Genomic DNA, 21,171 nt, shown 5'->3' on the forward strand with positions numbered 1-21,171 from the left:
GTCTTGTGACTTTTTGTTAACCACCACAAATATGTAAAAATAGCAGGGTCTAATGCTGTTATATTTATATACAGAAAAGGGCACATTTCTGTTTCTTTCAGGTCATTAGTGTTGAGGTTTGAGTCAATCTAGCTGTGTTTAGTTTGAGTACAAGTTTTTGGTTAAATTACATTCAGTTCACTTCAGGTTTCAAGATATTTGAGGTTGGGATCATTATTTTAGCAGAGTTTGGGCTCTTAATACCTAAAGGATTTGCCTAAGTTCCCCTGCCCTATCTTTAGACTTCAGCAAGCTCCATACTTTGGTATCTCAGGGCTTCTCTCTCAGCTCTCTTATCCCTTCTCTGGAGTCAAGGGGTCTCTGCCTCAATCAGCAGGCATCCTCTAGGTAGTTGCTTTTAAGTCTCTTGTGCTTCCTAAGAATAGAGGAGACCTCATGAGCCCATACCTGAATGGGTCTTTCTCTGCTGCTTTGCCCTTTCCCCAATGGTAGGTCATCTTTGCCTAATATTCAGTGTAAGGTTTTGAATATGAGAAGATTTCTCTGTTTCTGTGCTTCACTCTCAAAGTACAGCAGAAACACTGCTTGCACTTCAGAGGAGATTGTTCTGAGTTCTTCTGCCCCGATCACAGTCTTTCACATGAGGATATCGTGAAGACTTGTGTAAAATATCATATAGGTTAGGCGCAGACTCCTCTTTTGTCTGGGGTTCTCAGGGATTCTAAGCTCTAATACTCAGTTCACACTTAGCCTCCAAAAGTTCATTAAAATTCAGCTATTTTTTTCTTACCCACATCCCTGAATGTGTTTTCCTTCTCTCTCTGTTCTGCCAAAGATGAAAATAGCCATGGTTCCTATCTCTCAGGAAGGACTTGACCCCTCTTGGATTTTCGTTCATTAAATTACTTTACAATCTTCACTTTCTGGCAGGGTTAAAATGACAATGATTTTGTAAATCATCTGGCTTTTTAGTGATTTCTACATGCTACATAGAGATTAATTCTCTCTAAATGTTTAAAATAATTCTCACACTGCTGTCAAAAGTTATCATCTAAAATTCTACCATAAAGGTTTTTCTGCTAGAATCTTCTTCATCCACTTATTTGCAGGGAAGTTCTTAATCCTTTTTCAAAACTACAGTCACTCATCACTTTTTCTAGAATGTATAACTAGGGATTGCTCAATATCACAATGATTGACATCTGGGGCCAGAAAATTCGGTCATGGAATTTTTTCTTTGCATTGTAGAATGTTTAGCAACAACTCTGTTTTGTTTTGTTTTGTTTTGTTTTGTTTTGTTTTTGAGGCCGAGTCTCGCTCTGTCACCCAGGCTGGAGTGCAGTGGCCGGATCTCAGCTCACTGCAAGCTCCGCCTCCCGGGTTTACGCCATTCTTCTGCCTCAGCCTCCCGAGTAGCTGGGACTACAGGCGCCCGCCACCTCACCCGGCTAGTTTTTTGTATTTTTTAGTAGAGACGGGGTTTCATTGTGTTAGCCAGGATGGTCTCGATCTCCTGACCTCGTGATCCGCCCGTCTCGGCCTCCCAAAGTGCTGGGATTACAGGCTTGAGCCACCGCGCCCGGCCAACAACTCTGATCTCTGTTGCTAGATGTTAGTTTCATACTGTGTCACCTCTCTAATTGTGACAATTAAAAATATCTCCAGACATTCTGAAGTGTTGAGAACCATTGCTGTAACTTGATCTCTTTTCTGGGGTTAGGATGAGGGGTTGCTCTTCTTCATTTGGGTCTCATATTATCCTGTGTCCACTTGTTATATTTTCACTTCTTATATTTTCTTGTATTTTTCTGTCCTTCTCTCTCTCTCGCTCTCTCTCTCTCTCCCCCATACACACACTCACAGACACACACACACATGCACACACACACTTGTGCCTGGTTAGAATCCTCTACTGCACTGAGAAAGGTGAATGATAAGAGGTAGAAGGGTGGGAAGGGAGTTGATCACTGTGATAATACAAATAATTTGTAAAATCTGAAAAGGAACTATTAGTGTTTGTATTAGAAAAGGGAAAGATACAATGGAAGGGGTGTGTGTGTGTACTGGCATGGAAGTGCCATTGAGAGTGGATACCCATCCTCGAAAAGAAAATGAGTTGGAGACAGAGAATTGGGAGAGATTCGTGGGGAAATGATTGTGAAGAAAATAAAATTTGGCAATTGAAGCAATAATGTCAGGAAATTAGAGAGGTCTAGTTGGGATTCTTGTTGCATTTTGCCATATAGTATACAATTATTTAACATTCTCCTCACACTACCTGAAAAATGTTCATCATTGTGGAGTTGGGTTTGCTTTTTTTTTTTTTGAGACGGAGCCTCACTCTGTCGCCCAGGCTGGAGTGCAGTGGCGGGATCTCGGCTCACTGCAAGCTCCGCCTCCCGGGTTCACGCCATTCTCCTGCCTCAGCCTCTCAAATAGTTGGGACTACAGGCGCCCGCCACTATGCCTGGCTAATTTTTTGTATTTTTAGTAGAGATGGGGTTTTACTGTGTTAGCCAGGATGGTCTCGATCTCCTGACCTCCTGATCCACCCGCCTCGGCCTCCCAAAGTGCTGGGATTACAGGCATGAGCCACTGTGCCCAGCCGGGTTTGCTTTTCATGTTTACAAGAGAAATGTCAAGTTCTGCCTTGAGGTAGACAAGATATTGATGACAGTCCAACGTGGGAATGAGGTGTGGTATATAGTCCCCTGTTTTTCTTTGTTTTCTGTGGTTTCTTCCTGTTCCATTGTGAGCTGCTTGAGGGCTAGGCGTATGTCTCATATAGAGCAGAGTTTACGGCACATGGTAGACTCACAATATCTGTTGTATAGGTACCTGGATGAGAATTACCTTCTCTATTAAGGGTGACCAAATGATCAGTGACCCCTATTACCTGAGCTTATGGAGAAAAGTAATAACCCGGCCATGCAACCTGGGGAAAGGATATTCTGTGAATTTCTCATGCTCAGATGCCAGATGAGGACTGTTAGTCTTAGGATATAAAGCAGGAGTTGGAGGAAGAGCAGGAGGAGGGGAAGGAGAAAGAGAAGAAGATAACATTTACTGAGAGTTTACTGACATTTTCTGTCAAATTTAAAAGTCAAAAATGCCAATTATAATTTCAATGTCATTCATTACTTCTAAGACACATACTAATTTCTTTGTCTTTTTTTTTTTTTCCTTTTTGTGGAGAACGGGGTCTCGCTATATTACCCAGGCAGGTCTTGAACTCCTGGGCTCAAGCTATCCTCCCGCCTCTGCCTCCCTGAGAGCTAGGATTACAGGCGTGAGCCACCGCGCCCGGCCGACACATACTAATTTCACAGATGTCTGAATATAAAAGTCAATATTAAAACGGAAATATGATACATGCCATGCAGTCTTCAGGGTGATCTGAATAAGTGAAATCATTCAGTCTTCACCACTATCCCATGAGGGCCCTTATCATTAGATGGCAGAAGGCCCACTGAGTTCTAGTCTTTGTTTTATCCCAGATTATAATGTACCTGGAAAACCAAATTTTCCAGATATGAAGATATAGCTCTTGATTTTCTAATGAAAACCTGCTTCTGAAAAGATGTAAGGACAGAAGCTTGTCAAAAGGATTTAAGAAAGGATAACCGGTGGTAAACCTAAAAGTGCATGTTCTAGAAATGAATAAATGGATGTACTGTTCAAATTTTTTCCATGATGTTAATATAACCCACAAATTGTGGGGCAGGAAACACTTTAGATTGTTTAAAAGTTCTTCTTGTCTCAGGACAACAGTTTGAATATCTGCTATACTATTTGAATACTAAGCAAGGCTATGTTCCCTTTGCTGTACAGCTATGGAAAGAGGGATATTTCTATAGGAAGGGTGGGAGAATAGGAGAGAGCACACAGAAAGTTTACTCTTCCTGAAAGAACAGACACCTTAGCATCCCCACCTCTACTCCTACCCTATGTAATCATGAGAACAAGACAATGGGGGTAGCCAAGAAAGAAAAGATCATGGAAGTTTAAGAGGGAAAGCAGACTAGGGAGATGTAGCCATCCGGATAAGGAATCCAACTGAGCAGGGTGGCTAGAAGTGTGGATTCTGGAACTTAATAGTTTGTGTGTGAAACCTGGCTCCATTCGTTACCAGCTGGTAACTTGGCCTAGGTACTTAGCATCTCCATGCCTCAGTTTTCTCATCTGTGAAATATGGATGATAATATTTATTTTGCTGTCATTGTTGTAAAGATTGTTAACCTAGTGATTGGCACATGAGTTAAGTGCTCATAAAATCAGCTACGGTTATTTTGAGACTTAAAAAAATTATTATGTCATAAATACAGATATAGATAGATATAGACATAGATGTAGATATAGACATAATCCTGTGTGTGTGGCTGAGAAATGGTTTATATAATCAAGAAAGCAAGGAAGGTAGCTGAGCTCAAGAGAAAATGTGACTAGAAATATGTGACCAAGAAGCCAAGACAAAGTTCCCTAAAACAAACCTCTGTGGCAGGACACACTGGGATGTCATGGATAGCAAGAGGCAGAATTACAACTGGCTCCCCAGCAATTGCTTATAACCTGATAGGAATGCATTTCAAATGTGGACATTATCCTTCAGTGGTGCACCTGCCAACATCATGGTTTTAAAGAAGTGATTTTCAACGTTGGTTGCACAACAGAATCATCTGGGGAACTTTTTAAAATGTACAGATTTCTAAATCCCACTCCAGACCAATCGAATTAGAATCTTTGGGAGATTCAGGCACTCATATCTAATGGACAGCCAGGACTAAGAATCATTACCTTGGAACAATGGTTCTGAAACTGGAGCACGCATTAGAATCACACAGAGAGCCTGTGTAAACACAGATGGCCGGACTCCACCCCTGGGGTTTTAGATTCAGTAGATATGCAGTGGGACCCAAGTGGCAATGCCCTTCAGCCCAAGACCACCAGAAACACAGCTGTAGTTAACCAAGTTGGTCTTCTTATTTGTTGTAGCCAGGGAGAGCACACACCATGGGAAATATGAGTGTCCCAGTAAGGTGTTAATAAGATCCTATGATAGGATTTGGGCTTTGGTTGGGTGATTTGAGAGAAAGTTTAAGAAAGCAAGTGTTTGCTCTAGATTTGGTGCTGCTGGAAAGTGGATACCATTCTATGATTGGCTGTCTAAATAAGTTTTATCTATAAAGAGCGGAGACTAGCAAGAGGATAAGCTGTACTTGGTAAACAAGTGCCAGCCACTCATTGTGGCCAAGAAAGGATGTTTGGCAGTTTGTAGGCTGCACAAAGACCTTATTTTTATCTCTGTTTAGATAAAATTATGAAGTAGACTTGCTTTGTCTCATTTCTCATGGTCTGCAACCTCGTTTAGGGTTAGTGTTCTGTGAGACTGTTTGGTAGGAGAATGGCATGGCCTACTGTGGGTGCTTTAAAATGTCAGGAACTGCCCTCCTCTTCCCATTTCCTATCCTGCCTGTTTCCAGTGATGCTGATACTGCTAATTCAGAGACTACCACACTTTGAGAACCACTGCCTAAGAGGATGAAGTGACCTGAGAACTACTGTTTGGAACAGGTGCAAAAGAAAAAATATACAAGTAAATACAATCTTGTTAAGTAAGGGAACAGAACTTCAAGAGTAAAAAATAAGAATAACAGATCCTAGCAGACAATGTAGCCTGGCAAACTGAGTAGCACAGATTAATGTAATGCACAGCTTCAAAGGGATGGGATATGGCTGGCGTCATCTGGTCATACCTCTCCTCTCCAGCACCCAGCTGCCTTTCTTAACCAACTTTCAGTTAAGGCCTTCATGCCTTCTATGTCCTTTTGCCTAGAACTGGTGCATTTTTCACCTGCTTCTTATTCATTCTTTAGGTCTCATTTTAAAATGTTCCTTCTTCCAATAGGCCTTCTCAAAACCCACTCCCTCTTACTAAACTGACTTCCCTTTTAGTCACTATCATGTTTTCTTTTTCTTTAATGCATCAATCATAATTTATCATTAGATATTTATTCTTATGACAGTTGATTCGATTTGTCTGTCACTTCCACTAAACTGTGAGCTCCATGTGGGTAGGAACCATACCTATCTTGGTGACCACTGTCTCTTTCACTTTTGGAAGAACACTGGAATGGAAGGACCCACTTCCTTCCTCTGCATGCATCGAATCTTTAGTGAGTCCCTATTTTCCTGTATCCAGTACAATCCACACTAGATCTTTAAAAAATTCTCAATTGCTTTGGCTTACAATGACACCCTCTGTTTTTCATTGCTTTTGTAAATCCCCCAAAAAACTTTATATTTTTATTTTATTATTTCAATAAACATTATAAAGTATGTGATGGAAATCCATATAAGCAATGAAACTTGAGTTTCACACCATAATAGACCATGATTTGTTATCAAGCCCTCCTTGCCTTGATTCAATCTGATGGTTGCTCTTTTAATTGTTGTTTCATGCTCACCATTAGAAAGCTAATAGAGACTAACGTTAAATGAAATTTTTTCCTTTGGGCACTTCACTTGTTTGAGATATACTTCTTGGGTTTGTTGTTTCACATAAGAGTTCTGACACACTTCTCTTAACCCTTCTTTTGGGGCTGGGCTTGATATAATAGCCTTCTTGGCTGTGAATCTGGGATGGGGAAGATATGATAATTCACCAAGAATGATATCCAGCAAGGTCTCAGGAGTTTTCAGCTTCAAGCCAAACTGTGTCCTGTTCAGATCTGGTTTAGTTGGCTCCCTAATACTGAATTCAAATGAGTCAAAATGCTCATAAAATGGTAACAGAAGATTCTGTGTACATCAAACAGCTCTTACTGAACATCACTTTCATGAGTTCAGTGTAAATGAAACAGAAACATATGGTTTCAATTGTCCTAAAAACACACGGGTTTAAAATAAAGGCAAACAAGGAAGTTCCATGGTGACATGTGTTTTAAGGTTTGCTGAACCAAAGATGTTGGAAAGCTCTCCAAAATGCTCATCAAGACTAAAATGCAACTGGCTTCACCCACTCCCTCATGTGTGGCCAATGACAAGTATGCCTACTCTTCCCTTGTACTCTTGAAGCAAATTGCTCTTTTCCTAAGATGGGAACCAGTGCACTGTCATTAGTATATACAGATGTGAACAACTTCCATGTGTTCCCCAAGCAAAGTGGGAAGAGGCACTTCCTCTTCTCTCCACCCCAATCCCTGTCCTATATTCTCTTCTAGAGCCTTGACTCTTCTCTCTTCAGCAGCAGAGGGGTGATCAGCTGGCATCCTAGGTGGAGCTCAGCTCCAACACAAGCCTGCCAGTCTTAAAAACTTGCACTGGGTTGACTGTGCCGATTCCTTCAGGCCGCAGTAGAATACAGACTTTTGAGTATGTTCTTTAACTTTAGACTCTTGTAGCCAAGCATGCACACTGCTGTCATGGGAGCCTCTCCTTGTCTGTCCCTTGCCTTTTCCAGTCCCCATACTTGTACATGAGAGAAGGGCTTCCTTCTGTAATTATCCACTGGGCCAGAAGCTTCTTGGGTGGGAGAAGTAGGTAGACTATCATTTTGCCTCTAGTCTTGCTCTTTTTTACTTTTTGTATGAGCCTGGGCTTTGTTTTCCTGTAACATGTAATATATTTACCACAACAACACAAAAAACAGTTCTGCTGCCTTTGTCTCAGATGCTCTTTAGAGAATCTTTTGGCCATATTCTGTAGGCTGTTAAAAAGTACTAACCCCAAAAAGCTTCAAACAAACCATAGTCACTTCTTTCAAAGGGGTAAAATAGACATATGGGACTCTATAGAGGCTGCAAATCATCTGTTTTCTCATGACTTTTCAGTTTTTCACAACTGAAAAGGTTGTGAAAATACGTTCCAGCAAGCAACCCTATCCCAGCCTAGACTGCGTGCTATGGTTTGGATGTTTGTCCCCTCCAAATCTCATGCTGAAATTCAATCACCAGTTTTGAAGGTGGGGACTAATGGGAGGTGTTTTTGTTACAGGGGCAGGTCCCTCATAAATGGCTTGATGTTACCCTTCTGGTAATGAGCAGGTTCTCACTCGGCTAGTTCCTGCAAGAGCCGATTGTTAAAAAGAGCCTAGCACCCCACCTTTCTCTCTTGCTTCCTCTCTTGACATGTGATCTCTGCACATGTTAGTTCTTCTTCACCTTCTGCCACAAGTGGAAGTAGCCTGAAGCCCTTGCCAAAAGCCAATGCTTGTGCCATGGTTCTCATACAGCCTGCAAAACCATGAGCCAAATAAACCTCTTTTCTTCATAAATCATCTAGCCTCAGGTATTCCTTTATAGCAACACTAAATGTACTAAGACACCAAGGAACCAAGAGGTCTGTGTATAATGTGATCCCTGGAGAAGCCTTTGGTAAAGGTTTACTGGCTTTGCTTTTTCCTGGATGAACAAACCAAAACAAGCAGAGGGTCTTCCCTTACCTAAATGAAGTGAATACCTACAGGCAGTCAATGCACATTTGAACATTCTTGTACAATTTGTTTTGCTTGTGAGTATGGGCCAGTCATCTGATGTGAGAGAAATGTCTTTGATTTCTATAGTTTTTTTCCCCTTGATTTAATCTTTCCTCCTTCCGCTCAACTTTCTTTTCTCCTAATGTTTTGTGGTTTGTTTCCAGAAATGTATTAAAATTTTACTTGAATCAAGAAGACCAAGCAAAAAGGAAAGGATATCAAGGTGTGGGACAAAGGATAAAATGTCAGTCCTGGTGAACAAGAGGACAGTTGTCACTCAGGGGAAAGTCAAGAATGACATTTTGGTCCTGGGGTCCTGACCAGTTAGTGAGGTCAGACCTATGCTCCATTTATGTCATAGAAAACTATAAAAGGGATCTGAAATATATTTTAAAAGAAGAAAATGTTCACTTCACTGGGTTTCCTGGAGCTTCCTTGTCTCAGCTTCAGTCTTTGGGCAGAAAATAAAAGAGGGATTTGTGTGATGGGAGTAAAGGGAAGCTCGTTTCTGTCTATGGTGGCTAATTTTATGTGTCAACTTGACTGGGTCCTAGGGTGCCAAGATATGCGGTAAAACAGTATTTCTAAGTGTAACTATGAGATGTTCCCTCACATTTGAATCAGTAGACTGAGTAGGTCAGTTTGCCCTCCCCAATGTGGGTAGGCATCATCCAATCCTTTGAGGACCTGAGTAGATCAAAAAAGGTGAAGGAAGAAAGAATTCACTCTCTGCCTGACAGCTTGAGCTGGGACATTGACCTTCTCCTTTCCTTGGACACATGGTTCATTATCAGTGCTCTCAGGTCTCAGGCCTTCAGACTTGGACTAAAACTTACACCATCAGTTCTGGTTCACAGATTGTCAGACTCAGATCAGAACCTCACCACTGGTTTTCCTGGGTCTCCAACTTGCAGACAGCAGATCATGAACTTCAGCTTTCATAATTGCATCTCTCTCTCTCTCTTTCTCTCTCTCTAGCTCTCTGTCTCTTTCTCTGTCTCTCTGTCTCTCTCTGTCTGTGTGTGTGTGTCTCTACCATCGTATCTGTTCTATTCATTGTGTTTCTCTAGAGAACCATAACTAATACACTGTCTTTCTAGTACAGGTATATTGGGGAAAAGAATTAACAAAGAAACATTTATTATTAACATAACATGATTCCTGTTAGCAAAGTGGACTGAGATTTCTAGGAGTAAAATCCTGTCACACACACAAAATGTGTCCAGAGTCTGCCTCTGTTACCTCTGTTACCAAGTACTCCTAAGCTTTCCAAGGTCTCTAAAGATTTTCTGAGGCACATTCACATAACCTGCATTTCCTTGTTGTTTCCTGCCATTTTCTGCTGTTACTACTGCGGCAACGTCTTTCCCCCTCACCCCAGCCCCTCACCCTCATTCTCCAGTTGTTCATTAGACTCATGGCCAATGACAAATTCAATTACTATGAAAAAAATGAAAAAAAATGAAATTCAATTTAGCCTGGCAAATGGTTAGATTCAAGACCACAAAACAAGCAATCTTGTGTATAGCCTTGAATACAATCTGAAAAAAACTCTAAAATGTTATTTTATTACTATTTGAAGAATGACTAGACAAGATTGACCAGGGAACATTCTGGGGAGATTTCTTTCTTGGTTGATAGAGGGAAGGGGAGGTGACCTCATAAACTTGTTCTTTCACTATATTTTTACAACTCTTTATGAGAAATTTGGCTTTGTAGGTTTTTACCCTAGGGGAAGCTGGTGTGCTTTGTAAGGAAGTAGTTTATATCACCAAGCGGCACTGCGAAATACTTGACTCAGTCAGGCTGCATACACAGTGAGAAGAAAAAAAGAAAAAGACTCATTTTCTTAGTAAACACCTCTGTATTCATAACACTTTGCTTTAGCTCTCATGACATTTTGAGATATTGCTCTGCAGTTCCTGAACATAGGGGTAGAAGGGCATCCTCCATCCTTTTGTTTCTTACTACCACCTCTCCCCGCTTCCCTTGACAAGATGAACAAACCAGGTTCCAGTGGCTGAAATCTACAAAAAAATCAAGTCACCTTTCCTATGGCTAATAATTATCTACATAAAGAACCTGTGGCTTTCATATCTATCAAACTTCTTTTATTCTCTTCTTAAAACATCAGTTTAGCTCAATTCAAGCCTTTTCCTAGACTGCTTCTTTATACCAGTAATTCATTTCTGGTTCTCTGACCAATCCCCTCCTAATCCTTTCATCATATTGCAGTGCTTCTGTTCCTGAAGTCTTCTCAGTCTCCACAGCTCAAGAAGAAAGAACACATCAATGACTTGTAGACAGCCTAAACACACACAGGCACACAGGTAAACACAGATAAATGTTTCTACACACAAAGCAAATTAATTTTCAGCACTGAGACTCATGAGAGTTCACCCTGAGAGCTTTCATTAAGTGTGAGTCACAAGTCATCAGTCTTTGTGGCATAACCTGAGAGTTACTGAATTCCTACTGGTCTCAATGAAAAGCCTTCTTTGTCTATGTGGTTATTAATGGGGCTGTAAAACTGCATGATAAGATAAAATGAAGCCCTAAAACCTTACATCTTTACCCCAGTGCAAAACAGCTGTCCCATACCATCTCTCATGGCTAGATATGTAATTTTAAGATCTATGCACCACAGGTTAACAAAAAAATCCTGCTTTGTAAGGGACCACATTTTTCATCAGAGGACCAGCCACTTAACATAAAATTTGGAATTCTTAGTGATAAAAAAGACAAAAATGCAGAATATACCTCATTTCTGAGATCATTTGAAGCTTTGATAATGTGATTTCTAAACATGGGCTCTAATTTTCTCTGACTACAAAGTGACATTCAGTGTGTGAGATTCCATTTCCAGCAGTGAGTTCATCTTTTACTGCCTTTTATCAGCACAAATTACGGTGCAGCAGGTACTTACTTCTCTATACCAGGAGGGGTCAAGTAGATAATTAATGAGAATTAATCTGTACAAAGAAATAAAATGTCCAATTCGAATCTTGGTTTATGACTTGGTTTATTATGCAAGTGTGAAACTTCAAAGAGAGCTAACTCAACGTGGCACTTTAATTATATTTTATTATATTTAAGAGTTTTGTGGAAATTTTGCTTGCTGCCAAGAAATGTTTCTTCAGAACACTTTCTTCCCCAGCAGACTGCTGGGGCCCCTATTCCCAGAGTGGCTACAGAGGGGAGCCGCCAGCACCTTTCTCACATCTGAGAGAGAAGGTGCAAACAGCTGCGAGGTAGAACACTGGCCTAGGGAGTGGCCAAGGACAATTTCTCTCACGTAGGGTAAAAATCGTGAGACGCCCTTTAAGACTTTTGGAAGACAAATATTCCCAACGGCAAACTGGAAAGCTTGAGTGTAGAGACAGGTTTTTGGAAGACCAAATATGAGGTGTCAATCCTGTGGTGACCTCAGAGATGGCCACTTCCACCACTTGGAAAAAAAGAAACGAAAAAAACAGAGGGGGAAGCACATGCATCTCCTTTCATTGCAGCTTCAGTCAACTTATTGTGCTGGATTTAACAGTAAGGGAAGAGATCCTGTCTTTAATAGCTGCATTGTTTCCCTATCCGCTAATCTTTTGGAGGGCATAAAACTAAGGAAAAAGAATTTTAAGGTTAACGTGACCCAGTGTCTGAATCCAGGGCGAAGGGCCAGGGTTCCTCCTATCTAATTCCAGCTCTGGTACTGACTTGTCTTATGGCCTTGGGCAAAGCTGCTTGGTCTCTGTGCTTGGCCTGCCCACTGCTAAAATGACAAGGATGATGCCATTTGTGCTGACCTCACTGGGACGTTGTACAGACAAGTTGGAAGCTATTTTTTTGTTGTTGTTTAAAAAAAGTTTTAGGTTTATTTTATTAGATTTGAAGGATATGTTTCTGGTGATAGCAGGCTGAAGGAATGCTCAGAAATAGAAAAGTTAAAGAACTGGTTGATTGATTTGGCATGATTAAAGGACAGAACAATGTGTCCAAAGGTGGTTCTGCAAAAAGTAAATGAAGGAATGCTATTTAAGAATAACTTTGTTGTGGGAGGAAACTGCCCTCAGGTTTGAAGAGTTTGGTGTTTTCTTTTACTCTTACCAATGGGTTGTCCCCATTGTTTCATAAGTGGTAAAATCTAGGGGTCACCAGACTAATTTACCTCATTTGGAGTGAAGGAAAGAGACAAAAATTACCCTTTTCTCAAAGGTATAATCAGTGTTGTGGAAAAGACAAAACATCGAGATTGAAAAATGTCTAGAAATTGAAGAGAATATTGGAATTTTCCAAGTGCTATTAAAATTTGTAGTTACAGCACTGCAAGTTGAGAGGGAAGAGGCAACCTCATATCTAATGTTGTAGAAGGATGGCCAGCACTGATTATTCATTTATTCATCCAACAAAGATGCACTGAGCATCCCCACCAAGACATAGTTCCTGCCCTCAAAGAACTTAGAATTTACTAGAAAAGTTACACACATTAACAAATTACTGCAAGGTCCTATGATGAGTGTCATAGTAAAAACACATTATGGTTCTATGCTTACAGAGAGAAATGAAGGACATATTCAAAAAGTCTTTGGTAGTCAGGACTGACTCTATGTAGGGAGATGATGAAAGGATCATGACGTGCTTCTTAGACAAAGAGACGAATAAGAGTTTCCTTGGAATCAGAGGAGATGCAGCAAAGATGAGTGGAGGAATAAGCAGAGGGATCTGCATGTGCAAAAGTATAGAGGCATGAAATAGTGTGATAAGTTCACAGAGCAGCTCCATGGAGTTGAGACTTATGCTGGGAGAAAGAAGATGGCAGAAGAGGAAGCCAGAAAAGTCAGAAGAGGAAGCCATCAAGAAGGGAGAATAACTGCAATCAGCTCATGTTTTTCTGCTTACTGCATTGCATACTAGGGCAGGTTCCTCAGTTCTTTCATGAGTAAAATGGGACTAATAAGCATACCTACATCAAAGGTCATTGCGAGGACCAATTGAGATAACATGCGATTAGTATAGGTGAAGCAATTAGAACAGAGACTGGCATAAAATAACTTCTCAATGAATGTGCATTTATTCTTATTCATATATTAATTGATGACATTTGTCTTTATTCTATATGCAGAGAGCAGCCATAAAAGTATCTTAAGAAAGGGTATGCTACGATAAGAGTTGCATAGAGAATGAAGAGGAAATAGGTTAAGGTAGGGAGTGTACTAGAGGGAAGGGAGGATTTAAGAGTAGCTAAAAAGGGCCAGGCACAGTGGCTCATGCCTGTAATCACAGTATTTAGGGAAGCTGAAGTGGGAGGATCACCTGAGGTCAGTTCAAGACCAGCCTGGCCAACATGGCAAAATCCCATCTCTACTAAAAATACAAACATTAGCCAGGTGTGGTGGCAGGTGCCTGTAATCCCAGCTACTCAAAAGGCTGAGGCAGGAGAATCACCTGAACCCAGGAGGCAGAGGTTGCAGTGAGATGAGATCGTGCACTCCAGTCTGGAGACAGAGCGAGACTCTCTCAAAAGAAAACAATAATTTAAAAAAAAAAAAAAAAAAAATAGCTGGGCGGGAAACGGTGACTCACGCCTGTAATCCCAGCACTTTGGGAAGCCGAGGCAGGAGGATTGCCAGAGCTCAGGAGTTCAAGGTCAGCTTGGGCAACATGGAGAAACCCCATCTCTACTAAAATACAAAAAAATTAGCCGGTCATGGCAGCATTCACCTGTAATCCCAGCTACTTGGGAGGTTGAGGCAGGAGGATCGCTTGAACCCAGGAGATGGAGATTGCGGTGAGCCGAGATTGTGCCACTGCACTCCTGCCTTCGCGACAGAGCGAGATTCCGTCTCGAAAATAAATAAATAAATAAATAAATAAATAAATAAATAAATAATAACTAAAGAGAAGAATTTATAGAATTGAGTGACGGAGATGGAGATGTTATAGGAGAGATTTCAGCCGTCTCCCAGTTTTGGGACTTGGGTGACTGGGACAGTAGGTGGTAACATTAACCTGAGTATGAAAATATATAAGAAACAGGAAGTATTGTGGGAAAGTAATAAATTCCGTTTATTTACATGTGAAGTTCGATGTATCCAGGAACATTCAGATTGGCCTTTCTCAGGCAACCAGAATCAGGCCAGGATATCTGAAAAGAAGTCTGGAGACTAGAGTAGACCACAATACAAATTTAGTCTCAGACAAAAAAATAGAATTTTAGGAGCCTTTTGATTGGGTGAGATTATTTGTGGAAAAAGGCTAGGATGTTAGTCTGAGAAAGACTAGAAAAAGAAGTATGAGGGAGCCAGAAAGAAACGAGATTGCAGAAATCAAGGGAGAAGAGAAGATTCTGATTAAATTTGGAGTCATTTTTTGACTCATTTTAAACCGCCTTTTTTATTTCGCCATCCCTTCTGTAGACCATCTCTAGGTCCTCCTATAAGGTGCCTGGACTTGTACAGCTGTTTGTGGAACAAACATTAACTCTATCCTGCAACTTTTCACTCTTCCCACTACAGTATTATTTTGCAAGTAATTTTCTTTTAAAACAACACAGAAGGTATGGAGTAATATTGATGAGAAAAGTCAGGCAAAAATTAAACATGAAACAACTTCTTTTTCCTACATTTTATTAACATACATTTGAATTGTAATCAAGTATGTTTATGTGATTTAAAGAGTAATTAGAAATCCAGAATCAATAAAAGAGATTGTAAATGTTAATTTCTACATATATAAAAAAATTCAGCATGAAATTGATCACCATAAGCAAAACCAAAACTCAGAAAGGTATTTGCAGTTCATATCATAGATGAAGGACTACTTTCCCTCACACACAAAGAGCATCTAGAAATCAATGTGAAAAATGCCAGTGATAATAAAAATGTATGGGTCTGAACAGTTTATGCACAGACAAAAGAAGATGTTGGTTGCCCCCAAACAAATGAAAAGATGCTCAACCTCTTTCATAATAAAAGAATGCAAATTAACACTGACATAGCATTTTATACTTACCAGTTTTGGGGTAAAATACTCAAAACAGTATGTTGGGAAACAGACACTTTCTTACATTGCAGGTGAAAATATGAAATTAATATAACCAGAATAACCTTGAAGAAGGGGGATTTAGTAAGATTTATCAAAATTACAGATACCTTTACCCCTGAATCAGAAGTCTCACTGCCTACAGCTACTCCTGTACAAGTACAAAATGATATATAGGGAAAGTTGTTTATTGTGACGTTGTTAATAGCTGAAGTTTCGAAACCACCCAAGTGACAGACAGCAATAGGGTGTTTGGTTGAGTGAAGTATTGTACATCTTCAGAATGTAGTAATATGCAGCCATAAAAAAATTAAAAATTAAAGAATGAAACAGATTGCTAGGCCCTAAGATGAAAAGTGGAGAGATCTCTAGGACATAGTACTTTAAAAATACAAGAGACAGAGGGTTATGTAGTATGCTACTGCTTGTGTGAGAAAATAAGGTGATAGGAACACATACATGTATTGGCTTATAATTACAAAAAGAGATATTTTGAAACATAACTTCCTGGTTGTGATTTCTTTATTATTTGGCAATATAAACAAATATTTAGTAAAATTTGTTACCTAGAGAGGATAAAGAAAAATGAGGTAAAGGGTATACTTTTAATGGGATATTTTGTACACAAAAATTACAAATAAATTTTAGTAGTAATACTGGCATTGCTATTTTGAAATTATTTTCTTTATATTTCTTACATGAAACAAAGAAACTATGTAAATTTTAAGATTAAAGTGTTTTTAGCAAATTCCAGTTATAAAATCAAAGATGCTCAGTAAAAACAACATTAAAAGTAAACTGAAAATATCAATATGAATTTTCAGTTTAAAAAATATGTTATTTATTATCTAGCACTGAAGTTACCTAGAAAGAAGGTCACCTTGGGAGCATCCACACCCCTCATGCCCAGAGTTTGATTTTTAATATCATTGTCCCCTAAAGAAAGTCAAATCCTTTAAGAAATATCTGATTTCTGCTTTGGGGCAGGGTGAGCACAGGATGATGGGCAAAGAAGCATTCACAGATTAATGAGTTCATATCAAATGGTATAGAATCCAGATGGTGGGGGCTCAAACTAATCAAAAATATAACAATTTGAGTGTCAAAAAGAATACTGTTTGTAACTGACATGAAATCTATGGAAATCTATCAGTCTACAACAGTGCTCAAAGAGAAAGCAAAAAAAGAAAAAAGAAAAGAAAAAGTGGTCACCATTTGAGACTATTGAACAAAATCAGGTTTGACAATCAGTAATTTAGAGGAGGAAATTAAACATTCATTCTGTCTTACGAATAATTTTACTCAAAGTTTACTAAATAGCCCCAGTTGGAAAGAGAAAGCTCTACTTTACAGGAGAATGGTAACTAACGTATAGGAAAATAATAATAGATTTAGAAAATCATTGTGCAACTACAATTGGAAGTATTGATTCAGACACATCAGCAATAATTGCTAACAAATAAGAATGGGCTTTCTCCATCTGCCATCAATGTCCCCAAATCAATGTTAAAATCATCAGGTGAATGGTTAATGTACTCAACTTCAGTACAGTGCCGAAAACAACATTTCACACTACTCAAAGGGCAGAACTTAGCAAGGAAGGATCACATCAATGCTCAATTTAGCATCGTTAATGATGGGGGAGTCCATCTGAGATGGAATACGAAGTACACCATGTCATGTGGAATGTTTTGCATCTCAAAATGTTTAACTGTGATCTAATAAAATCCTTCTGCTTTAAGGAAATGTAGGAGCTAGTGGGACAAACTGCACGATATCCTCAGAAAGTGATCAGAAGAATCATGGAAAAGGAATGACAACTGGCTGATGGGGGGCAGAGATAGAATGGAGACTTCCTCTCTACCTTTGCATAGACCCATGTGAATTATTACCTATTTTAAAATGAAATAAATTAATCAAATACTTTTTAAAAAGGTGATTAGATATTATGCCTTGTAATTGTAATGGAAGAAAAATTATTCCAACTACAGTCAGTTAGATCCTGATATTATTCTGCCATTTGGGAAAGAGGGTTGCTAATCAATAAGAATGTGGTTTTCCCCCCTTCCATACTGTCTCAAAGTCATGTTTATATAACTCAGCTCTAGCATGTACTGCTGAATGAAGAATGGCTTTTTGCCTAAATACAGTAGACATATTCCTCCCCCTCCCCGTACCCAGTTCACCACTGCCTTAAAACCCGATTCTGAAAGATAGGCACAAAATAAAGAAGCGTGAGAAATCCCATGTCAGATGCCTCAGGAGAATATCAGAGGGCATAGGGTTTGGATATTGATGCTTAAGTTTCGGTTTCTCATAAGGGCCTGTAGGTGCTCTCCATAGCAGTTCAGGTTGGCCTGAACTAGTCTTGAAGCAAAAAGTCCCGGTAGATCTGCTTTCCTTTTGCTGCTTACTGACATTAAACAACAAGCAGTAAGCAGGCCCTTAAGCAGGCAGATTGCTCAAATGTAGAATTTAGGCAAGCTGCAAAGGGAAAATTCACCTGCAGAGCAGAAGGCTGTGTCCCTGCCTTCTCCCAGGGGACATGCTCTGACTGGCAATACTTAGTGCCTCTGCTTCTGTGCATACATTAAAGGAATTAGACTCAACCTTTTGTTTTCCTACTTCTTGTACATGGCAAAGATTTCATTTTTAATTTACCAGATAGAAATGACCCATTCTTACTTAAATGCTAGGAAAGGGTTCTCAGAGTCCCTGAGAAAAAGGCAATGAGTGTTGTTCTTTGTAGTAATTTTTCTTGGCCAAAATAAAGGACAACAGTGACCTAAGGAGCAACTCACTACCAGAAAAAGAAGGGATGGATTTAAAACTACCTTCCCTGGGAGGAGGGCTCTTTTCAGATCCATCACTAGGATCTCAGATCAAAGACCTAGGTGAGTAAGTGGGTAGAAATGGCTGATATTTATAGCACTCTGAATTAAATTGATCATCTGATTGATATTTGACCTGGTTAATCACTACTGGCCAACAGCAATATTTCCTTGAGTAAAGGAGAAAGTATGCTCTTCTTAGAACTAAGGAGTTCAGGGATCCAGAGAACATTTGAGCAAAGACCTTGGAAGAAATCCCAAGTGAAAGGTCCATGGCAATGAACAATTGCAAAGAAAAGAAGTGGAGGTTGGAAGACAAAGCCTGGAGGGCATCCTTAAAGGCATCAGTGCCACACCAGAGTACATGGGTTTATGAGAAACATGCTTAATTCATTCATTCCACAAATATTTGAGCATCTTCTAAGTGTTAGCCACCATGCTAGGAGCTAAATATACAATGGTGAGGAGAAGCAGACACAATTTCAGCCTTGATAGAGTTGTGAGAGGAGATGGACATATGTTCATTAATAGCCCAGATGTCAAAATCACACCTGTGCTAAGTGCTACAAAGGGGAAGTGCTCAGTGCTATGGGGAGTACAGTGGAGATATTTATCTTATGCAAGGTCAGAGAAGGTTTCTCAAGAAAGTGACATTCAAGCTGAGTCTTGAAGTAGATGTGGGACAAAATTCAAGTCAGCCAGAATAACATATGCAAAAGTCCAGAGGTGAGAAGACCAGGGTTTATTCAAGGGACAGAAAAAGAAAAAAAAAAAAAAAAAAAGACCAGCATGCAATAGGGCCTGGCACAAGATAAGCTAGTCTTTACTAAGAGCAATGATTCTTTATTTGGCAGTGAAACTGGCTGTATTCCAAACATTTCCTCCCTATAAGCTAGTCCAAGGACTATATTATAGTAACTGTATACTAGGTTAGGAAGCCCATAGTCCACAGATAACAAAATTTGACAATGTGTTTGTCAGTTGTTCAACAAAAATTAGTGGACTATTACTAGGCTTTGAGCTAAGAGCTGGTGTTTTAAGTTACTTATATTTCTTTAGGTCACATAGTTAATTTTTGATGGGTCCATATTAGTGAAATGTATCATCTGCTTATATACTCTGACCAATCACTTAATTTTGAGACAAGATCCCCCATAAAAATGAAGCTTTCTTAAGACCAGAAGAAGTATTGGATGTTTTAATGAGTTATGGGATTCAACTCTTCCAAGATGTTTTTTCCAGTTACTTGAGATTCCTCAACATGGATTCACAGTCAAATATAAACCGATCTTAAAAGAGAAACCATCATTTCTTCCTTATATAACTCGTCCACTAGTCTGTGGGGCACTTCCTCAACTCTCAAGTCAGGCTTATTTTTCCAAAGATGTTGCCACTAGACTTTAAAATCTAGACTCCACAGTAGGAATGACTAGATTTTTAAGCCAAAGTATTCTCTACTGATGAGAGAACAACTCTATTGCATCCTATTGAGAATATTGTTCAGATGAAGATCCTTCGATGGCTTTGTTGCTCTCTACTCAGTCTTTTACTCAAGGCAGAAATAGTCTGGCCCCAAAATTTTCAGTCTTGGAAGAATTTCAACTTAGTAATGGTTTATCAATGTCACAATGAGAACCAGGGTGAGTAAAACAAATTTATGACAGATGTAATTCTAATTCCAAAACTGGTAAAACATGATTGTACCTGTTTCTATTTTGACTTATAATTGATTAATTTCTTAGATAAATTGGGTGGGTGCTGCAACCTGCTTTAGCAAATAAGAAGATCAATATCATTTAGGGGGTTTGGCTTTGCTGTCCAGTTATCACATTTCGGTCTGCCAGTTTTTCCCAGTTTGCCTACATCCATGGAATGTTGACATAGAGTTTTTAGAAAATTCCATAGCCTTTAGAACTTAAAAGTTACCTGGTTTGCATGGCAAATTTAGTCCATTTTTTCTTCTATCTTTATCTTGGATTATACTTGATCAAATTATTGCCTGAGATTATATTATAGATTATATTTTAATGGTGCTTCCCTGTTAGTTTGTCTGCATTAATCTGGCATATTAATACAACTACCTCTTTGTTTCTATTTGTCCCTTTCACTGTAAAGGACTAGAACGGGGTGCAAAATAGTCCCTATTCTAGCATTTTAAAGTCCATTGGGGAAGAAAAATTAATGTACACAAACCAAGTACAGGGCAAACCTTGTGTTGGTTAGGACCTTACTGTTCTTAGAGCTTTCACTGTGCTTGCCTTGAGGTTCCCAAAGGAGGATTCTCCCTTATTCTTCTCTCTGTATCCTATATTTCCTATATATCCCCTTTTTTTCTACTGCTGTATTAGCCCCTTCTCACATGGCTAAAAAAAGACATACCTGTGACTGGGTAATTTATAAAGGAAAGAGGTTTAATGACTCACAGTTCAGCATGGCTGGGGAGGCCTCAGGAAACTTACAATAATGGAGGAGAGGGAAGCAAACACATCCTTCTTCAAATGGCAGCAGGAGAGAGAATGAGTGCCCAGCAAAAGAGGAAGCCCCTTACAAAACCGTCAGATCTTATGAGAACTAACTCACTATCATGAGAACAGGATGGGAGAAACTGTCCCTATGACTCAGTTATCCCCACCTGGCCCTTCCCATGACATGTGGCATTATGGGAACAACAATTCAAGATGAATTTGGGTGGGGACACAACCAAACCATATAATTCCACTCCTGGCCCCCTCCCAAATCTCATGTCCTCACAATTCAAAATACAATCATGCCCTTCCAACAGTCCCCCAAAGTGTAAACTTTCCCACATTTTCCCGTCTTCTTCTCAGCCCTCCA

Source organism: Theropithecus gelada, chromosome 6, assembly GCF_003255815.1.
Source record: "Theropithecus gelada isolate Dixy chromosome 6, Tgel_1.0, whole genome shotgun sequence".
In the NCBI taxonomy this organism is placed as follows: domain Eukaryota; kingdom Metazoa; phylum Chordata; class Mammalia; order Primates; family Cercopithecidae; genus Theropithecus; species Theropithecus gelada.